Below are 20,221 nucleotides of genomic sequence, written 5' to 3'. Positions count from 1 at the left end.
TGTGTGTCAGTTTGCAGCGGGGTCATGGTATGAATGGGGAATTGGTGTGGGTAAGGACATGTGCCTTGAGCTTTGAATGAGAAATAATGTGGGCCATTTAGCAGAGGGGGCCAAGCATGAATGCGGACTGGTGTGATTATATCACGGAAAGAGATATTTTCAACCAAAGATAAGGTAGTTCGGTGAGCAGAGAGAGTCATGTATTAACGGGGACTTGGTTTGATTGAGGACATTGGCAATGATATTCTTAATTAGTAGTTAATGTAGGTCAGTGAGCAGAGGGTGTGATGTGTGAATGGGGACTTGGTGTGTGTAAGGACAAGTGCAGTGCGGTTTCAAACGTGGGATAATAATTGTCAGTGAGCAGAAGGTGAGACGCTTGAAAGGGGACTTGGTGTGAATAAGCAGATGGATAGAAGGTTTTCGAACGTGAGATAATGGATGTAACGGATCAGAGCAGGTTACGCGTGGACAGTAACTTGGTGCGATTAAGGTCACGGGCAGTTTTGTTTTGAATATGAGATAATGTAGGTCATGAGCAGAGGGCTAGATGCGTGAACACGGGCTTTGTGTAGGTGAGGACACCGACAGTAGGTTTTCAGTGAGAAATAATGCAGGCCATTGAGCATTGGGCGAAGCGTGAATGGGGAGTGGTGTGATTTACGCGCAGGCAGCAGTGTTTTCACTGAGATATGTTATAGGTCAGTGAGCAAAGAGCTTGATATGTGAACGGGGACTTGAATTATTTAAGGGCGTGGGTAGTGAGTTTTCGGAATGGAGGAAATGAAGGTCAGCGAGGAGAGTGAATGATGTGTGAACGTGGACTTGGCGTGATTGAAGAAAGGGTTAGTGCATTCTCGAAAAGCAGATATTGTAGGTCAGCGAGCAGAACGGGGGATTTGTGAAGAGGGTTTTTTGATTTGTGATGTGCCTTGGGGGTTTGAACGGGGGGATAATGTAATTCAGTGGCAGATAGGTGATGTTTGAAGGAGAAATTCGTGTAATTAAGGACATGGGCGATGCTTTTCCGAATTGGAGATCATGTAGGCCGCGGTGCAAAGGAGGTGATGTGTGAACACGAACTTCAAGTGATTAAATAAAGTTGTGTATTGAATGTGGGATATTGCAGGTCAGTGAACAGAGGTGGGATATTTGAACGAGGACTTAATTGAGTAAGGACACGGGCAATTCGATTTTCAAAGGGACATAATGTATGTCAGTGAGCAGATGGGGCGATGTGTGAACTGGGACTTAATCTGATGAAGGACGCAGGGTGCTGAATGGGAGATAATGCATTTCAACACATAATGGGATTTGTGTGTGAAGGGAACTTGGTTGGGGTAAGGCCATGGGAAGTGGGACTTTGAATGCGAGATAATGTACATCAGAGAGCAAAGTAGTTGAAATGAGAATGCACATTTGGTTTGAATAAACACATGGGCAGAGATGATTTTAATGAGAGAAAATGCAGGCCAGGGAGCAAAGGGAGTGGTGCCTGCATGGTGACTTAATGTAAGTAAGGACTTTGGCAGTAGGCCTTTGAATCGGAGATAATTGAGGTCAGCGTGCAGAAGGGGTAATGGGCGAATGGGGACTTGGTGTGAGTATGAAGACGGACGGTGATGTTTTGAATAAGGAGTAATGTAGATCATTGAGTAAAGGGCGTGGTATTGGAATGGGGACTTTGTGAGAATAAGGACATTGACAATGGGTTTTCAGTGGGAAATAATACAGGTCAATTAGAAGAGGGGGGTGAAGCGTGAACGGCGATTAGTTTTGACTAAACACACGAGCAATGGGTTTTCAATTGGAGATAGCATGTGTTTTGAACAGAGTTGGTGAACGGGGACTTGCAGAGCGTAAGGACGTAAGCAGTGGTGTTTGGAAAATGACATAACATAGGTAAATGAGCAGACTGGAAGATGTGTGAACGGGGACTTTGTGTGATTAAGCAAATGGGAAGCATCGTATTGAAAGGGAGATAATGTAGCTCAGTGAGAAGAGGGGATGAGGTCTGAACCGTCACTTAGTGTGAGTAAGAGCATGGGCATTTGCTTTTCGAATGGCAGATAAAGGAAGTCAGTGAGCACAGTGAGTTGCTTGTTTCTGGGGACTTGGTGTGAGTAAGAGCATGAGCAGTGGGTTTCAAATGTGAGACTAAAGAGTTCGGAAGAGGGGGGTGAAAGGTGAACTGGACTTGTTGTGATTGAGGGCCTGTGCATGGGGGTTTGAATGGGTGATAACGCAGCTCAGTGAGAAGAGTGCTTCATATGTAAACGTGGGGTTGATGTGATTCAGGGCATTGACAGTGGCACATTTAATGGGCGATAACTTAGGTCACAGAGCCAAAGAGGCGATGTGTGAACGGGCACTTTCTGTGATGAATGGCATTGGTTTAATGGAGTTTTTAATGGAAGATAATTTAAGTCAGCTAGCAGAGAGACTAGCTTTTCTATGGCATGTTGGTGTGAGTTAGTAGCCGGCAGTGGGTTTTTCAATGGGGGATGAGGCAGTTCAGTGAGCAAAGGGCGAGGCGTGTGAACGGTATATGGGCAGCGAGGTTTTGAATGGGATATCATGTAGCTCTTTGAGTAGAGCAGGCGAATTTCTGAACGTTGGCTTGGTTCAATTAAGGAAATGAACCGTGGTGTTTTGAATTTAACATAACTTATGTCAATGAGCAGATGTGGTGATGTGTGAACAGGGACTTGGCATAAAGAAGCACATCGGCGGTAGGGATTCGAATGCGAGATAATGTAGGTGAGTGAAGAGAAGTGTTGATACGTGAATGGGCACTTGCTGTGATTAAGAACATCGAGCAGCGGGTTTTACAATGGGAGATAATCTGTGTCCGTGAGCAGATGGGCCAATGTGTGAATGAGGATTTGTAGTGGGTACGGGCATGTGTATTTCATTCTGAATGAGAAATAATGAGAATCAGTGATCAGAAAGGATGATGTGTGAAGTGGAACTAGTCTGATTACGTCATTAGCTGTGCAGTTTTCCCTGGGAGATAATATATTTCAGTGAGCAGAGGGGAAATGGTTGAATGGGGACTTGTGCATAAAGACACGGGTAGTGGTGTTGAAAATGGGATATAGTGCAGGTCAGTGAGCTGAAGGGGTGATGCTTGGACAGGGACATGGTGTGAGTATGGACATGAGTAGTGGGTTTTCTCATGCGGGATAATAGAGGTAATGGAGCAGAGTGAGAGATGTGTGAACGGGGACTTAGTGTGTTTAAGAAAAGTGTAGTGTGGTTTGGAATGGGCGATAATGTTAGTCAGTGGGCAGAGCAGTTGTTGCCTGAACGGGAAATTCGTGTGAGTGAGGACACAGGCAGGGCGTTTTGAGTGGGGAATAATGCAGGCCATTGAGCAGAGGGAGTAGTGCGAATGGGAAGTAAGGGGATTTTCCTCCTGCAGCGGTGCTTTCAATGGGAAATATTATAGTTCAGTGATCAGTGTGGAGGTTTGAGAAAGGAGATATGGTGTGAGTAAGGACATGGAGCTTGGGTTTTCGAATGCAAGCTAATGGAGGTAAGGGACAGAGTGGGTGATAAGCGAACAGGTACTTGGTGTGACTATTGGCACGGGCAGTAGTGTAAGATATCTTAGGTCAATGATCGGAGTGGCTGATGCATGAATGGCGAATTGGTGTGAGCGAGGACACAGGCAAAGGCTTTTCGGTGGCCTATTATTATACATCATTGAGAAGATAGAGTAGTCTTAAAGGGGAGTGGGGTAATTCGACATTTTCAGCGGTGATTTCAATGGAATATACTCTAGTTCAGTGAGCAGAGGTTAGATTTCCGAAGGTGGGGTTCGTGTGATTAAGAGACGGGCAGTGTTGCTCTCAATGGAAGATATTGTGGTTCATTTTTCAGAGGAGAGATGTGTGAACAGGGCCTTTTTTTTCTAAGTGTTTGGTCAGTGGGATTTCGAAATGGAGATAATGGAGGTGAGCATGGAGAGTGAGTGATATGTGGCCGTGAACTTGGTCCGATTAAGGACACGGGTAGTTGTTTTTCGAAACGGAGAAATGTTATGTCAGGGAGCGAAACAGTTTATTTCTGAACGGGGACTTGTTGAGCTACATTGGGGGTTTGAATGTGGGGTAATATATCTCAGTGAGCAGAGGGGTTGATGCGTGAACGGGGACTTGGTGTGAGTAACACATGGGCAGTTGGTTTTCATTGGGATATAATGCATGTCAATGAGATGAGTTGGTTATGTGCGAACGGCGACCAGTTTTGATTAAAAACATGAGCAATGGGTTTTCAATTGGAGATAATGTAGGTTCCAAGCAGTGTTGGTGAACGGGATCTAGCAGTACATAAGGGTGTTAGCAATTGTGTTTTAATGATGACATATCACAGGTCAATGAGCAGAGAGGAAGGTGTGTGAACAGGAACTTTGTGTCATTTATCAAACGGGCAGCATGCTGTTGAAAGGGAGATATTGTATCTCAGTAAACAGAGTTGCTGAGGAGAGAACCATGACTTAATGTGAGTAAGGAAATGTGCATGGTGTTTTCGAAAGTCAGGTAAGTTAATTCAGCAAACAAAATGAGTTTGTTTTGGCCGGGGAATTGTTGTGAGAAATAACATGGGCAGTGGTTTCGATTGTGAGATTAAAGACGTCAGAAGTGGTTGAGAGAAATGTTGAACGGCACTTGATGTGAGAGAGGGACTGTGCAGTGGGGGTTTGAACGGGCAATAACCTAGCTAAGCGAGAAGAGTGGGTCATGTGTAAATTGGGAGCTGGCATGATAAAGGGCACGAGCATTAGAGCATGGAATTGGATATAATTTAAGTCACTGAGCAAAGGGGGTGTTGAGTGAACGGGGATTTGCTGCGATGAAAGACATCGGTCAGTAGGATTTTCAAGTGGAGATAATGTAGGTCAGTGAGCAGAGGGAATGATCTTTGTGTGGGATGTTGGAGTGAGTGTGTGCACTGACAGAACGGTTTTCAATTGGAGATATGGTAATTCTGTGAGTAGAGGGAGAGATGTCTGAACGGGAGCTTCGCGTCATTAAGGACATCGACAGCGAGGTTTTAAATGGGAGATCATTTAGTTCATTGAGCAGAGCAGGCGATTTTGTGAAGCGGCACATGGGCGGTGGGTATTTCAATGGGAGATAATGTAAATCAGTGAGAAGAAGCATGGATATTTCAACAGGTACTTGTTATGATTAAGGATATCGAGCGGTACGTTTTTAAATGGGTGAGAACCTGGGTCCATGAGCAGATGGGGTAACGTGTGGCAAGGCAACTTCTGTGATTGCATCATGGACAATGGAGTTTTGACTTGGGAGATAATGAATTTCAGTGAGCAGACATGGTCATGTCTGAACGGGTACTTAGTGTGATTTATAGCACGGGCAGTGGTATTCTTAATTAACAGTTAAAGTAAGTCCTTGAGCATGAGTGTGGAAGCATGAACCGGGACTTGATGTGAGTAAGGACTCCGGCAGTGCGTTTGCCCACGCGAGATACTGGGGTTGAGGGAGCAGAGAGGGTGATTTGTGTTCGCGGACTTGGAATCATTGATGCCATTGGCAGTGGGTTTCTTAATTTGAGATAACGTAGGTCAGTGAGCAGAGGGGATGATGTGTGAACGGGGCTTAGTATTAATAACGACACTTCCAGTGTAGTTTTGACTGACTGATAATGTATGTCATGAGCATAGGTGCTGATGCATGAATGGGAATTTGGTGTGAGAGGAGTCACAGACAGTGGGTTTTCAGTGGTATAATAACGTAGGCCATTGAGCAGACGGTGTAGAGGTAAACGGAAAGGGTGTGTTTTAGACGTAGGTGGTGTTGTTTTCCACGGAGTAAGCTGTAGTTCAGTGAGCAGGGTTTTGATTCGCGAACAGAGACATGGTGTGATTTAGACGCGGGCAGAGTTGTTTTCAATGGGTAATAGTGTATTTTAGAAGCAGAGGGGAGATGTGGGAAGAGGGCTTTGTTTGTGCCAGGGCATGGGCAGTGGGATGTCGGAAAAGAGGATAATGGAGGCCAGCGTGGAGAGTAAGATGTGTAACCATGGACTTGGGTTTAATAAGGGCACCGGCAGTGTGTTCTCAAAATGGAAAGATTGTATGTCAGCGAGCAGAGCGGGTGATTTCTGAATGGGGACTTTGTGATGTGCATTGGGTGTTTGAACATGGGATAATGTAGCTCAGTAACCAGAGGGGTTGATGAGTAAACAGGGATCTGGTGTGTGTGAGGATATGGGCAGTAGCATTTCAGTGGGAAATAATGCAGTCCATCGATTAGACGGTGTAGAGCGAACGGGTAGTGCTGCAGACATTACACGGGCACTGATGTTACCAATGGCAGATATTTTAGGTCAGAGAGCAGAGGGGTTGATAGGTGAACACGTACTTCGTTTGAACAAGGAGACGAGAGGAAGAGATTTGAATGAGTGATAATGTATTTCAGTAAGCATAGGGGGTGATGTGTGAGCAGGGACATAAAGTGAGCAAGGACATGGGCAATAGTTTTCCGGTTGACAGAACTTAAGGACACGAGCATTAGAGCATGGAATTGGAGGTAATTTAAGTCACTGAGCAAAGAGGGTGATGAGTGAACGGGGATTTGCTCCGATGATAGACATCGGTCAGTAGGATTTTCAAGTGGAGATAATGAAGGTCAGCGAGCAGAGGGGGTGATCTTTGTGTGAGATACTGGAGTGAGTGTGCGCACGGACAGAGGGGTTTTCAAATGGTGATATGGTAGTTCTGTGAGTAGATCGGGAGATGTCTTAACGGGAGCTTCGCGTGATTAAGGACATCGACAGCCAGGATTTTAATGGGAGATCATTTAGTTCATTGAGCAGAGCGGGTGATTTTGAGAAGCGGCACATGGGCGGTGGGGATTTCAATTGGAGATAATGTAAATCATTGAGAAGAAGCATGGATATTTCAATGGGTACTTGTTATGATTAAGGATATCGAGCGGTGCGTTCTTAAATGGGTGAGAACCTGGGTCCGTGAGCAGATGGGGTAATGTGTGGCAAGGCAACTTCTGTGATTGCATCATGGACAATGGAGTTTTCACTTCGGAGATAATGAATTTCGGTGAGAAGACATGGTCATGTATGAACGGGCACTTAGTGTGATTTGTGGCACGGGCAGTGGTATTCTTAATTTACAGTTAATGTAAGTCCTTGAGCATGAGTGTGGAAGCATGAACCAGGACTTGATGTGAGTAAGGACTCCGGCAGTTCTTTTTCCCACGCGACATACTGGGGTTGAGGGAGCAGAGAGGGTGATTTATGGTTGCGGACTTGGTTTCATTAATGGCATTGCCAGTCGGTTTCGTAATGTGTGATAACGTAGGTCAGTGAGCTGAGGGGATGATGTGTGAACGGGGCTTAGTATCAATAACGACACTTCCAGTGTGGTTTTGACTGACAGATAATGTATGTCATGAGCATAGGTGCTGATCCGTGAATGGGAATTTGGTGTGAGAGGAGTCACAGACAGTGGGTTTTCAGTGGTATAATAACGTAGGCCATTGAGCAGATGGAGTAGAGGTAAACGGAAGTGGTGTGTTTTAGACGTAGGCAGCGGTGTTTTCCATGGAGTAAGCTGTAGTTCAGTGAGGAGGGATTAGATTCGCGAACCGGGATATGGTGTTATTTAGACGCGGGCAGAGTTGCTTTCAATGGGTAATAGTGTATTTTAGAAGCAGAGGGGAGATGTGGGAAGAGGGTTTTGTTTGTCACAGGTGATGGGCAGTGGGATGTCGGAAAAGAGGATAATGAAGGCCAGCGTGGAGAGTGGGATGTGTAACCATGGACTTGGCTTTAATAAGGGCACCGGCAGTGTGTTCTCAAAATGGAAAGATTGTATGTCAGCGAGCAGAGCGGGTGATTTCTGAATGGGGACTTTGTGATGTGCATTGGGTGTTTGAACATGGGATAATGTAGCTCAGTAACCAGAGGGGTTGATGAGTAAACAGGGATTTGGTGTGTGTGAGGATACGGGCAGTAGCATTTCAGTGGGAAATAATGCAGTCCATCGATTAGACGGTGTAGAGCGAACGGGTAGTGCTGCAGACGTTACACGGGCACTGATGTTACCAATGGCAGATATTTTAGGTCAGAGGGCAGAGATGTTGATAGGTGAACACGTACTTCGTTTGAACAAGGAGACGAGAGGAAGAGATTTGAATGAGTGATAACGTATTTCAGTAAGCATAGGGGGTGATGTGTGAGCGGGGACATAAAGTGAGCAAGGACATGGGCAATAGTTTTCCGGTTGACGGATCTTAAGGACACGAGCATTAGAGCATGGAATTGGAGGTAATTTAAGTCACTGTGCAAAGAGGGTGATGAGTGAACGGGGATTTGCTGCGATGAAAGACATCGGTCAGTAGGATTTTCAAGTGGAGTTAATGAAGGTCAGCGAGCAGAGGTGGTGATCTTTGTGTGACTGTGTGCACGGACAGAGTGGTTTTCAATTGGTGATATGGTAGTTCTGTGAGTAGAGGGAGAGATGTCTGAACGGGAGCTTCGCGTGATTAAGGACATCGACAGCCAGGTTTTTAATGGGAGATCATTTAGTTCATTGAGCAGAGCGGGCGATTTTGAGAAGCGGCACATGGGCGGTGGGGATTTCAATTGGAGATAATGTAAATCATTGAGAAGAAGCATGGACATTTCAATGGGTACTTGTTATGATTAAGGATATCGAGCGATGCGTTTTTAAATGGGTGAGAACCTGGGTCCGTGAGCAGATTGGGTAATGTGTGGCAAGGCAACTTCTGTGATTGCATCATGGACAATGGAGTTTTTACTTGGGAGATAATGAATTTCAGTGAGAAGACATGGTCATGTATGAATGAGTACTTAGTGTGATTTGTGGCACGGGCAGGGGTGTTCTTAATTAACAGTTAATGTAAGTCCTTGAGCATGAGCGTGGAAGCATGAACAGGAACTTGATGTAAATAAGGACTCCGGCAGTTCTTTTTCCCACGCGACATACTGGGGTTGAGGGAGCAGAGAGGGTGATTTGTGGATGCGGACTTGGTTTCATTAATGGCATTGGCAGTCGGTTTCATAATGTGTGATAACGTAGGTCAGTGAGCTGAGGGGATGATGTGTGAACGGGGCTTAGTATCAATAACGACACTTCCAGTGTGGTTTTGACTGACAGATAATGTATGTCATGAGCAGAGGTGCTGATGCGTGAATGGGAATTTGGTGTGAGAGGAGTCACAGACAGTGGGTTTTCGGTGGTATAATAATGTAGGCCATTGAGCAGACGGAGTAGAGGTAAACGGAAGTGGTGTGTTTTAGATGTAGGCAGCGTTGTTTTCCACGGAGTAAACTGTGGTTCAGTGAGCAGGGTTTAGATTCGCGAACCGGGACATGGCGTGACCTAGACGCGGGCAGAGTTGTTTTCAATGGGTAATAGTGTATTTTAGAAGCAGAGGGGAGATGTGGGAAGAGAGATTTATTTGTGCCAGGGAATGTGCAGTGGGATGTCGGCAAAGAGGATAATGTAGGCCAACTTCTTCACTCAGAGAGTGGTGAGAGTGTGGAACGTGCTACCATCTGACGTGGTAAATGCGGGCTCACTCTTAAGTTTTAAGAATAAATTAGATAGATACATGGATGGGAGAGCTCTGGAGGGTTATGCACTAGGTGCAGGTCAATGGGACTAGCGGAATAATATTTTGGCACAGACTAGAAGTGCCGAATGGCCTGTTTTCTTTGCTGTAATGTTCTATGGCTCTATGGTTCTATGGAAATGGAGCCAGAGTGCCAAGGAAGTGATGTGTGAAGAGGTCATTGATGTGAGTAAGGAGACGGGGAGTGGCATATTGAACCCGTCTTAATATAGGTTCTTGAGCGGAGGGGAAGGTCTGTGAATGTGTACCTATTCTGAGGAAAGACATGGTCGGCTTGAGTTTGAATGCGAGCTAATGTAGTTCAGTGAGCTGAGGCGACATATGTGAACGGGGATTTGGTGTGACTTAGACATGGGCTGTGTTGTATTCAATGGGAGACATTTTTGGTCAGTGGGTGAGCTGAGGGGAGATGTATAAACGAGGGCTTGTTTTGAACAAGGACAGAGGCAGTGGGATTTGTAAAAATGGATAATGGAGCTCAGCATGTACAGTGCGTGATTTGTGAACGGGGACTTGGTGCTATTAAGGAGATGGGCAGTGGGATCCCGAAACAGAGAAATTGTATGTCAATTAGCAGAGCGGGTGATTTGTGAACCGGGACTTGCTATGTGCATTGGGGTTTAGATTGTGAGATAATGTAGCTCAGTGTGCAGGCGGGGGATGTTTGAACGCGGACTCATTTTGTGTAAGTGCATGGGCGGAGGCGATTTAAATGGAGATAATGAAGATCAGCAAGCAGAGGGTTTGATGTGAGAACGGGGACTTGATGTGAGTGAGGGCATGGACAGTGCGGTTTTGAATGGGAGACAAGGTAGAGGTTCAGTGAGCAGAGGGATCGATGTGTCAATAGGGACTTGGTGTGAGTAAGGAGCCGGACAGCGGGGTATTGAATGAGTGATAATGTAACTCATTGAGCGGAGTTGTGGATTTTGAAGGAGCACTTGGTCTTATAAAACCTATGGGCAGTCCCTTCAAATTGGGAAATAATGGAGGTCAGTTAGCAGAGGGTTTAAGGTGTTAATGGAGACTTAGTGTGAATAAGGACGGAGGCAGTGGGGCTCATAATGAGAGATACGATAGGTCAATGTACGGAGAGGAAGATGCATGAAGGGGAACTTTATGTGATCTATCAAACGGGAAGTGGGATTTTGAATGGGAGATCTTAAGGCCATGAGGCTATAAGACTTGTGAGCAAAGTTGGCCATTAGGTCCATCTAGACTTCTCCTCCATGTAATGAGATCATGGCTGATCTACTAATCCTCACTGACAATCCTTAAGTTTCTTCCTAACACTTGATTCCCTTACTGAATAAAAATCGGTCAATCTTTGTCTGGAATAGAGTTAATAACCCAGACTCTTCAGCATTACAAGGTAGATCATTCCACAGGTTAACTGCCCACTGAGAGAATAAATTAGTCATAATCTTTGTTTTAAATGGCCGACCTCTTACTCTGAAATTATGCATTCTGTTCCCAGAATCTCCCACAAGGTGAAACAACCACTCAACATGTAACCTGCCAAAACCCATATAAATCGTGTATGATTTAATAAGGTCGTCCCTCATTCTACTAAGTCCAATGAATACAGGGCCAAACTACCAAACCTCTCCTGCTACGAAAAGCTCTCCATACACTCGATCAACGAAGTGAACATTCTCTTGTCTGCCATTCATGTCCGTTTATCTTTCCTTAGATGTTTGACCAACATTTTTACGGTATGCTTGGTGTAGTCTAACTAGAACCGTGCATGCTTTATCAAAACTTCCCTATTTTATACTCCATTCTATTTGTAATAAGACCAAACAATTAATTATCCTCCCCTATTGCTCACTGAACTTGTATGCTACCTCTTTGTGAATCATGCACGATGACCCCCCAAATCCCCCCGTGCTGCAGCAATATACAGAATGTATCCTTTTAATGAAATCACCTTCTCTATTCTTTCTGCCAAATTATCTGTGCTTTCAAAATATATGTAGCTAATTTCTTTAACATCATAGGTTGCAACCGGCCAGGTCCAGGGCAATTCAAGGCCCTTAGATCCATTAGCTCCCCTCGTACATTTTGGAACCATAGAAACATAGATCACTACAGCACAGAAAACAGGCCATTCGTCCATTCTAGCCTGTGCCGAAATATTATTCCGCTAATCCCATTGACCTGCACCCAGTCCATAACCCTCCAGACCTCTCCCATCCATGTATCTATCCAATTTATTCTTAAAACTTAAGAGTGAGCCTGCATTTACCACGTCAGATGGCAGCTTGTTCCACACTCTCACCACTCTCTGAGTGAAGAAGTTCCCCTAATGTTCCCCCTAAGCCTTTCCCCTTTCACCCTAAAGCCATGTCCTCTCGCGTTTATCTCTCCTAATCTAAGTGGAAATAGCCTACTCGCATTTACTCTGTCTATACCCCTCATAATTTTGTAAACTTCTATAAAATCTCCCCTTATCCTTCTACGCGCCAAGGAATAAAGTCCTCACCTGTTTAATCTTTCCCTGTAACTCAACTCCTTAAGACCCTGCAACATCCTAGTAAATCTTCTCTGCACTCTCCCAATCTTAAAGATATCCTTCCTGTAGTTAGGCGGCCAGAACTGCACAGAATACTCCAAAGTTGGCCTTATGTCTTATACAGCCTCACCATAACATCCCAACTCCTGTACTCAAAACTTTGATTTATGAAGGCCAGTATGCCAAAAGCTTTCTTTACAACCCTGTCTACCTGTGACGCCACTTTCAGGGAATTATGTATCTGAACTCCCAGATCCCTTTGTTCCTCCGCACTCCTCAGTGCCCTAGCATTTGCTGTGTATGTCCTACCTTGGTTTGTCTTTCCAAAGTGCAATACCTCACACTTTTCTGCATTAAATTCCATCTGCCATTTTCTGGCCCAATTTTTCCAGTTGATCCAGTTCCCTCTGCAAGCTTTGAAAGCCTTCCTCACTGTCCACTACGCCTCCAATCTTAGTGTCATCAGCAAACTTGCTGATCCAGTTTACCATATTATCATCCAAATCATTGATATAGACAACAAACAACAATGTTCCCAGCAAAAATCCCTGAGGCACACCACTAGTCACAGACCTCCCGTCTGAGAAGCAATCATCCACTACCACTCTCTGTCCTCTCCCACACAGCCAATTTCGAATCAAGTTTACAACCTCTCCATGGATACCAAGTGTCTGAAACTTCTGAACTAACCTCCCATGTAGGATCTTGTCAAAGGCCTTACTAAAGTGCAAGTAGACAACATCCACAACCTTTCCTTCATTTACTTTCTTCGTAATGTCCTCGAAAAAATCTACAAGGTTCTTTAAACACGACCTACCATGCACAAAGCCATGCTGACGATCCTTAATCAGCCATTGACTGTACAAATAAATGTATATCGGATGTCTCAGAACACCTTCCAATAATTTACCTACTACTGACGTCAGGCTCACTGGCCTGTTATTAACTGGTTTATTTTTGGAGCTTTTTTTAAACAATGGAAAAACATGTGCTACCCTCCAATCCTCCGGCACCTCACCCGTGGCTAGGGACATTTTAAATATTTCTGCCAGGCCCTCTGCAATTTCTACACTAGTCTCCCTCCAGGTCCGAGGGAATATCATGTCAGGCCCGGGGGATTCATCTACCTTTATTCGTTGTAAGGCCGCAAGCACCTCCACCTCTTTAATCTCTATATGTTCCATGACACTACTGCTTGTTTCCCTTCCTTCCCTATACACTATGCCAGTTTCCTGAGTAAATACTGATGCAAAAAAACTGTTCAAGATCTCCCCCATCTCGTGAGGCTTCACACATAGACGACCACTCTGATCTTCAAGGAGACCAATTGTGTCCCTTACTATCCTTTTACTTTTAACATACCTGGAGGAACCATCGGGTTTACCTTCACATTATCTGCCAAAGCAACCTCATGTCTTCTGTTTGCCTTCCTGATTTCCTTCTTTAGTATTTTCTTACATTTTCTATACTCCACAAATACCTCATTTTCTCCTTGTTGCCTATACCTGCTATACACCTCTCTCTTCTTCTTAACCAGATCGCCAATATCCCTTGAAAACCAAGGTTCCCTATGCCTGCTAACTTTGCCTTTAATCCTGACGGGAACAAGCAAACTTTGCACTCTCAAAATTTCACCTTTGACTGCCTTCCATTTACTGAACACATCCTTGCCAGAAAACAACTTATCCCAATCCACTCTTCCTAGATCCTTTCTCATTTCCACAAAATTGGCTTTTCTCCAATGAAAAATCTCAACTCGTGGACCAAACCTATCCTTATCCATAATTAACTTAAAACTAATGACATTGTGGTCACTCAACCCAAAATGTTCGCCTACACATACTTCTATCAGTTGGCCTGTCTGGTTCCCTTATAGGAGATCAAGTATTGCATCATCTCTCGTTGGTACCTCTATATATTGATTTAGAAAATCCTGAACACATTTGACAAACTCCAAGCCATCCAGCCCTTTTACAGTTTGGGAGTCCCAGTCAATATGTGGAAAGTTTAAATCTCCTACTATCACAACTTTTTGTTTCTTACATCGGTCTGCTATCCCTCTACAGATTTGCTCCTCCAATTCTCTCTGACTATTGGGCGGTCTATAATACAACCCTATTAGTGTGGTCACACCTTTCCCGCTCCTCAGCTCCACCCATATGGCCTCTGTAGACGAGCCCTCCGGGCTGTCTTGCTTACGCACAGCTGTGATATTTTCCCTCACCAGTAATGCCACTCCTCCCCCTTTCATCCCTCCCCCTCTATCACGTCTGAAACAATGGAACCATGGAACATTGAGCTGCCAGTCCTGCCCCTCCTACAACCAAGTCTCACTAATAGCAATAATGTCGTAATCCCAAGTGCCAATCCATGCCCTAAGCTCATCTGCCTTTCGAACAATACTCCTTGCATTGAAATAGATGCACCTGAGAACGTTTCTATCCCGTACAAACCTTTGATTTCCGTCTATACATGCATTCCTCGCTTGACCTTAATCCTCCTCCAACCCGCTATCTGCTCTAACACTCTGGTTCCCCTCCCCCTGCAAATCTAGTTTAAACCCCCCGTAGCAGCACTAGCAAACCTACCCGCAATGATGTTAGTCCCCCTCCAGTTCAGGTGCAAACCGTCCTGTCGGAACAGGTCCCACCTCCCCTGGAACAGAGTCCAATTGTCCAGAAACATGAAGCGCTCCCTCCTGCACCATCTCCTTAGCCACGTATTTAGCTGCATTATCCTCCTCTTTCTAGCCTCACTAGCACGTAGCACGGTTAGCACTTTTGAGATCGCAGCCCTGGAGGTCCTGTCCTTCAACTTTGCACCTAAGTGCCTAAAATTTCTTTACAGAACCTCTTCCTCCTTCCCAGCCACGTCATTGTTCCCTACATGGACCACGACTTCTGGCTGCTCACCCTCCCTACTGAGAATACTGAGAACTCGATCCGAGATATCACGGACCCTGGCACCAGGGAGGCAAGAGACCATCCGGGTTTGTTGATCTCTCGCATAGAACCTCTTATCTGTCCCCCTAACTATCGAATCCCCTATCACTACTAATCTCCTCTTTTCCCTCCCTCCTTTCTGAGCTGAAGGTCCAGCGTCGGTGCCAGAGACGCGACCACTACAACTTGTTGGTCGTCCACACCAACAATATCCAAAACGGTATACCTATTATTGATGAGATCGGCCACAGGGGTGCTCTGCTCTTTCTGTCTATTCCCCTTCCCTCTCCCGACAGTCACCCAGCTACCTGCCTCCTGACTTTTAGGGGTGACTGTCTCCCTGAAACTCCTGTCTCTAACTGCCTCTGCCTCGGAATGATCCAAGGTTCATCCAGCACCAGCTCCAGTTCCCTAACTCGGTTTGTCAGGAGCTGCAGCTGGATGCAGATTTTGCAGGTGTAGTCACCAGGGACAATTGTGCTGTCCCTGGCTTCCCACATACTGCATTCGGAGCTCTCGACTGCCCTAACTGCTGCCTCCATTACCTACTCCTAATTTAATTAAAGGAACTTACTCAGCCTTACCCCACTGGGAGCAAGCTCTTCCTCAGCCTCTACTCTGCCAAAGCCTCTCGAGCCAAAGCCTCAAAGCTCCACTCCTTCACTGGGCCACTCACACAGTGGCCGCTCCTCATCAGCTTCCCCTCCTTTTGTTTTCAATCTTCGTGCTCTTTTTAAAATGAACTCTCCTCGCTCTCCGCACTCTTTTTATAATAAACTCCCCTCGCTATCCGTGCTCTTTTAAAAATAAACTCCCCTCGCTATCCGTGCTCTTTCTAAAATAAACTCCCCTCGCTATCAGTGCTCTTTTTAAAATGAACCCCCCTCGCTCTCTGCGCTCTTTTTAAAATGAACTCCCCTCGCTCTTCGCGCTCTTTTTACAATGAACTCCCCTCGCTATCCGTGCTCTTTCCAAAATGAACTCCCCTCGCTATCCGTGCTCTTTTTAAAATGAACTCCCCTCGCTCTCCGCACTCTTTTTAAAATGAACTCCGCTCGCTCTCCATGCTCATTTGAAATTGATAGATTTTCTCTAATGATAGATATTCTATTTTTTCCCTCACCCCGCATTAGCAACTTGATCATTTCGTGTTTTTGGAATGCTATTAGTGCTTTCAGCCATGAAGACTGATGAAAACTATTTAGTCAATACATCTGCAATTTCCTCGTTCCCCATTGTTATTAACCGAACCTCAGTCTCTAAGAGGCTTATATTCACTTTGCCCTCTATCTTTCTTTTTATAAAACATATTTCAACAAGTTATTATTGTATTTTTTATATTATTTGCTAGTTTCCCAGCAAGTTTAATGTTCCCCCTCTTATTGATTTTGTTGGTCAGCTTTTGTTGGGTTTTCAATTTTTCCCAATCCACTATCTTACCATTAGTATTTGCAACGTTGAAAGTTTTTTTTTTCTTCAATTTCATACTGCTCTTAACTTCCTTGGTTAACCATGGTTGTTTCATCTTCTTCCTAGATTTTGTTTTCCTTTGTGCGATATACCATTGTTGTGAATCATGAATAACTTTCATAAACACTTATCAACCGTCTTTTTCAGTAAATTCCTTCACAGCCTATTCCAGCCATCTCCATCCTTACTCCTTTGTAATTATGCTTTTTTATGGAGGTTAGTGGGTAGAGGGGATAAGGTCTGAACAGGGACTTAGTTTGAATAAGGACGGAGGCAGAAGCAGAGTTGCTTCTGACCCGAGTTTCTCACCTTCAAACTGAATGCTCGATTCTACCATGTCACTGTTTCCTAGGGGATCATTTATTAAACCTGCCTCATTACACCTTACCAGACAAATATAGCCTAATCCACGGTTAGATCCATGAAGAATTGTTCTAGGAAGCTGTCCCGAATGAACTCTCTGAATTCTTCCTCCTGGCGACCACTGCAACTTAGATTTTCCCAATCTCATGAATAGGGAATGCAGCCATTATGAAGGTGCTGCTTTTTTCGTGTGCCCTGATTATCTCCTGATGCATTATATGTGCTACATTGTGGCTAGTCTTAGGGATGCTATAGGATACTTCCACCAGTGTATTATTCAATTTTTGTTTCTTAACTCCAAGCATATGGGCTCTACATAATGTCGGTCAGCAACCAGAGAGGGCGACGTATGAAAGATGATTTGGTGGTTGAATGGAAACGGGAAGCACGGATTTGAATGGGGATTAATGTACTGCGCGGAGCAGAGGGGGCAATGTGATGTCGGATAATTGCTTTTAGTAAGGACATGGACAGTGAGGTTTTGAAGGAGATATAATGAATGTCAATGTCCAGAGAACGTGACGTGTGAACAGGGACTTTGTGTGAGTAGGGATAGGAAAAAATTGGCTTTGAACGGGAGATAATGCAGTTCAGTGAGCAGAGGGGCGATGTGTGAACGGGAAATTGATGTGAGTATGGGCACGGGCAGTGGGGTTTTGAATGGGAGGAACGGTTGTTCAGTGAGCAGCGTGGGTGATGGGTGAATCGGGTTTTGGAGCGAGGATATGGGCAGTGGGGCTTTTAATGGAGGTGATCTATTTCAGTGAGCAGATTTGGTGATGTGTGCACGGGAACTTGGTGTGATTAAGGACATGGGCTGCAAAGTTTTCATTTTATTAATTTTGTAGAGGGCAGAATATTCGTGGCCAACTGGACCTATGCTGCAATAGTTGAGTGCAGAGATGACAATTGTTTAAATGAAGACAACAGCGGGCTTTAAATGTTGCAATGTTTTACTAATGGAAATAGGCAGCTTATGTAGAACACATATCCAAAGCTGTAAGACCAGGCGAAATATAGAACCCAGTTTAATAAAACCTGGATCAGCGTCAGACACGAGTGAGGGAGATGCTTTGCGACCGGAGGTAAGGAATTGAGCTTGCAACGAGGGCTGGAGACAATCTAGACAGACCTCCTCATCCTCTGGATACCGAATGAGCAGTATGATCATTGAACAAGAGGTTTGAACAGGATGATTACATTTAACATTGTACTAAACAATAATCTGGTTTTTAAAGTGGATATTTTCCTAAACAATAATAAGAGGGTTACAGTGAATATTGCACTAAAGTATAATGGGTCATTTACAGTTAATGTTGCACTAAAACATAATTAGACAATTAGGCTGGACATTGTACTGAAAGGGGATGAGATATTTAGAGTGATTATTGTAGTGAAGAAAACATATTTGTTTACAGTGAATATAGTGCCGAACAATATTCAGACATTTACAGTGAATGATGCGCTGAACAATAATGATATTATTACCGTGGAAATTGCACTGAATGAAAATCAAATAGATAGATTGAATATTTCACTGAAGAATAATTAGAGAGTTGCGGTGATCATTTGCTGTACAATAGTCAGATGTTTAGAGAGAATATTGCACTGAACAATTAATTGGTGGATATGGTGCATATTGTGCTGAACAACATTCTGGTGCTTAACATTGCTATTATAATTAATGACACACTATGCCCGTGAAGACACGATGGCCTGAATGGCCTCCATTTGTGCTGTTAATATTCTGAGATTCTGAGAACAATTAAATGTGCACAGCAAATATTGTACTGAACAATAATTTGGTTTTTACAATGTTTATATACTACTGAAGGAAAATTTGTTATTTATAACAATTATTATACTGAGCAATAATTCGTTTGCGGCTTGCAATATTGTACTGCTGAGTAAATGGTTATTCACAGTGATCAATGTACTGATGAATAACCTAATATTTACATTTACTATCGTGCTTAACAATAACTAGTTATTTACAATAAATATTGTACCGAACAATAAATATATAGTTAGTGCCTATTGAACTGAACAATAATTAGATAGTTACAGTGAAGATTCTACTCAACAATAATCGGGTACTTAGAGTGAATATTTTACTGAACAATAATTAGATAATCACAGTTGTTAGCACCCTGAAAAATGCTAAGTTAGTTAAACTTAATTGTGCTGAATAATAGCAAGATAGTTACTGTGAATGTTGTACTGAAAATTAATCGATTATTTTCAGTGAATATTAAACTGAAGAATAATTATATATTTACAGGCAATATGGTGCTATTGTACTGATAATTAGTTATGTATTGACGATGATTATTGTGAAGCACAATAATAAGATAACTGTCGTGGATATTGTACTGAACAATAATCAAATACTTGCACTGAATATATCTTTGAACAAAACAAATAGATATTTATACTTTATATTGAATTGCACAATAATGTGATAATAACAATAATCAAGGTACTAAATATAAACTGAGTGTTTAAAGTGAACATTGAACTTAAAAACAATTGGATATATAGAGTGAATATCGCATTCAAAAATAACAAGGGAGTTAATATGTCTATATTATTGAACAATAATTAGCTATTTTCATAGAACATTACACTCAACATTAATTAAGTTTTTACAATAAATATTGTACTGAACAAAAATTCGATAGTTGCAGTTAAAATTATCCTGAAAATTAATTGGATTTTAAAAGCCATGATTGTACTTAAGAACAATAAAATACTTAGAGCGAATATTGAGCTGAGTAATAATTAGATTACTACGTCGAATGCAGTACTTAACGGTAATTTTATACTTAAAGTGTACATGGCGCTCAGAAAGAAAAATGCAACTCAAAATTAATATTCTAAACAGCAATAATCCTGTAGTTCCAGTGAATATTGTACTGAACAATAATGGAATATTTACAGTGAATATTGGATTGAACAAGAATCGTGTGTTCGAAGTGATTATTGTACTGAGGTACAGTTAGATATTTACAGTGACTATTCAGCTTAATAATGATTTGATTATAACAGTGAATGTTTTACTGAACAATAATCCGGCAGTTAAAGCAAATATTGCATTGAACAACAATAGATTTTTTATCTTGAAGATTGAACTGAACAATAATTGGATATTTACAGTTAATATTGCACTGAGAAACAATCGGACATTTCCAGTGAATATTATACTGAACAATAATTCGATAGCTGGAGTGAATATTGTGCTGAGCAATCATCGGGAATTTACAATGAACGTTGTACTGATCAAT

General features: G+C 43.3%; 1 pseudogene across 1 annotated transcript in view; it reads left to right on the top strand.

The window, feature by feature from the left end:
• The window catches only part of LOC144672036 (uncharacterized), a 1,123,005-nt pseudogene that overhangs the window by 967,008 nt on the left and 135,776 nt on the right, over positions 1–20,221 (top strand). Inside the window, exon 2 of the transcript XR_013574062.1 lies at positions 14,312–14,330. The product of XR_013574062.1 is annotated as an uncharacterized LOC144672036 (transcript). The remainder of the gene's footprint in view (positions 1–14,311; positions 14,331–20,221) is intronic.

Source organism: Cetorhinus maximus, chromosome 35 (genome assembly GCF_964194155.1).
Source record: "Cetorhinus maximus chromosome 35, sCetMax3.hap1.1, whole genome shotgun sequence".
NCBI classification, from domain to species: Eukaryota; Metazoa; Chordata; class Chondrichthyes; order Lamniformes; family Cetorhinidae; genus Cetorhinus; species Cetorhinus maximus.
The sequence above is the reverse complement of the archived record's forward strand: the minus strand, read 5'-3'. Positions and strand labels throughout refer to the sequence as shown.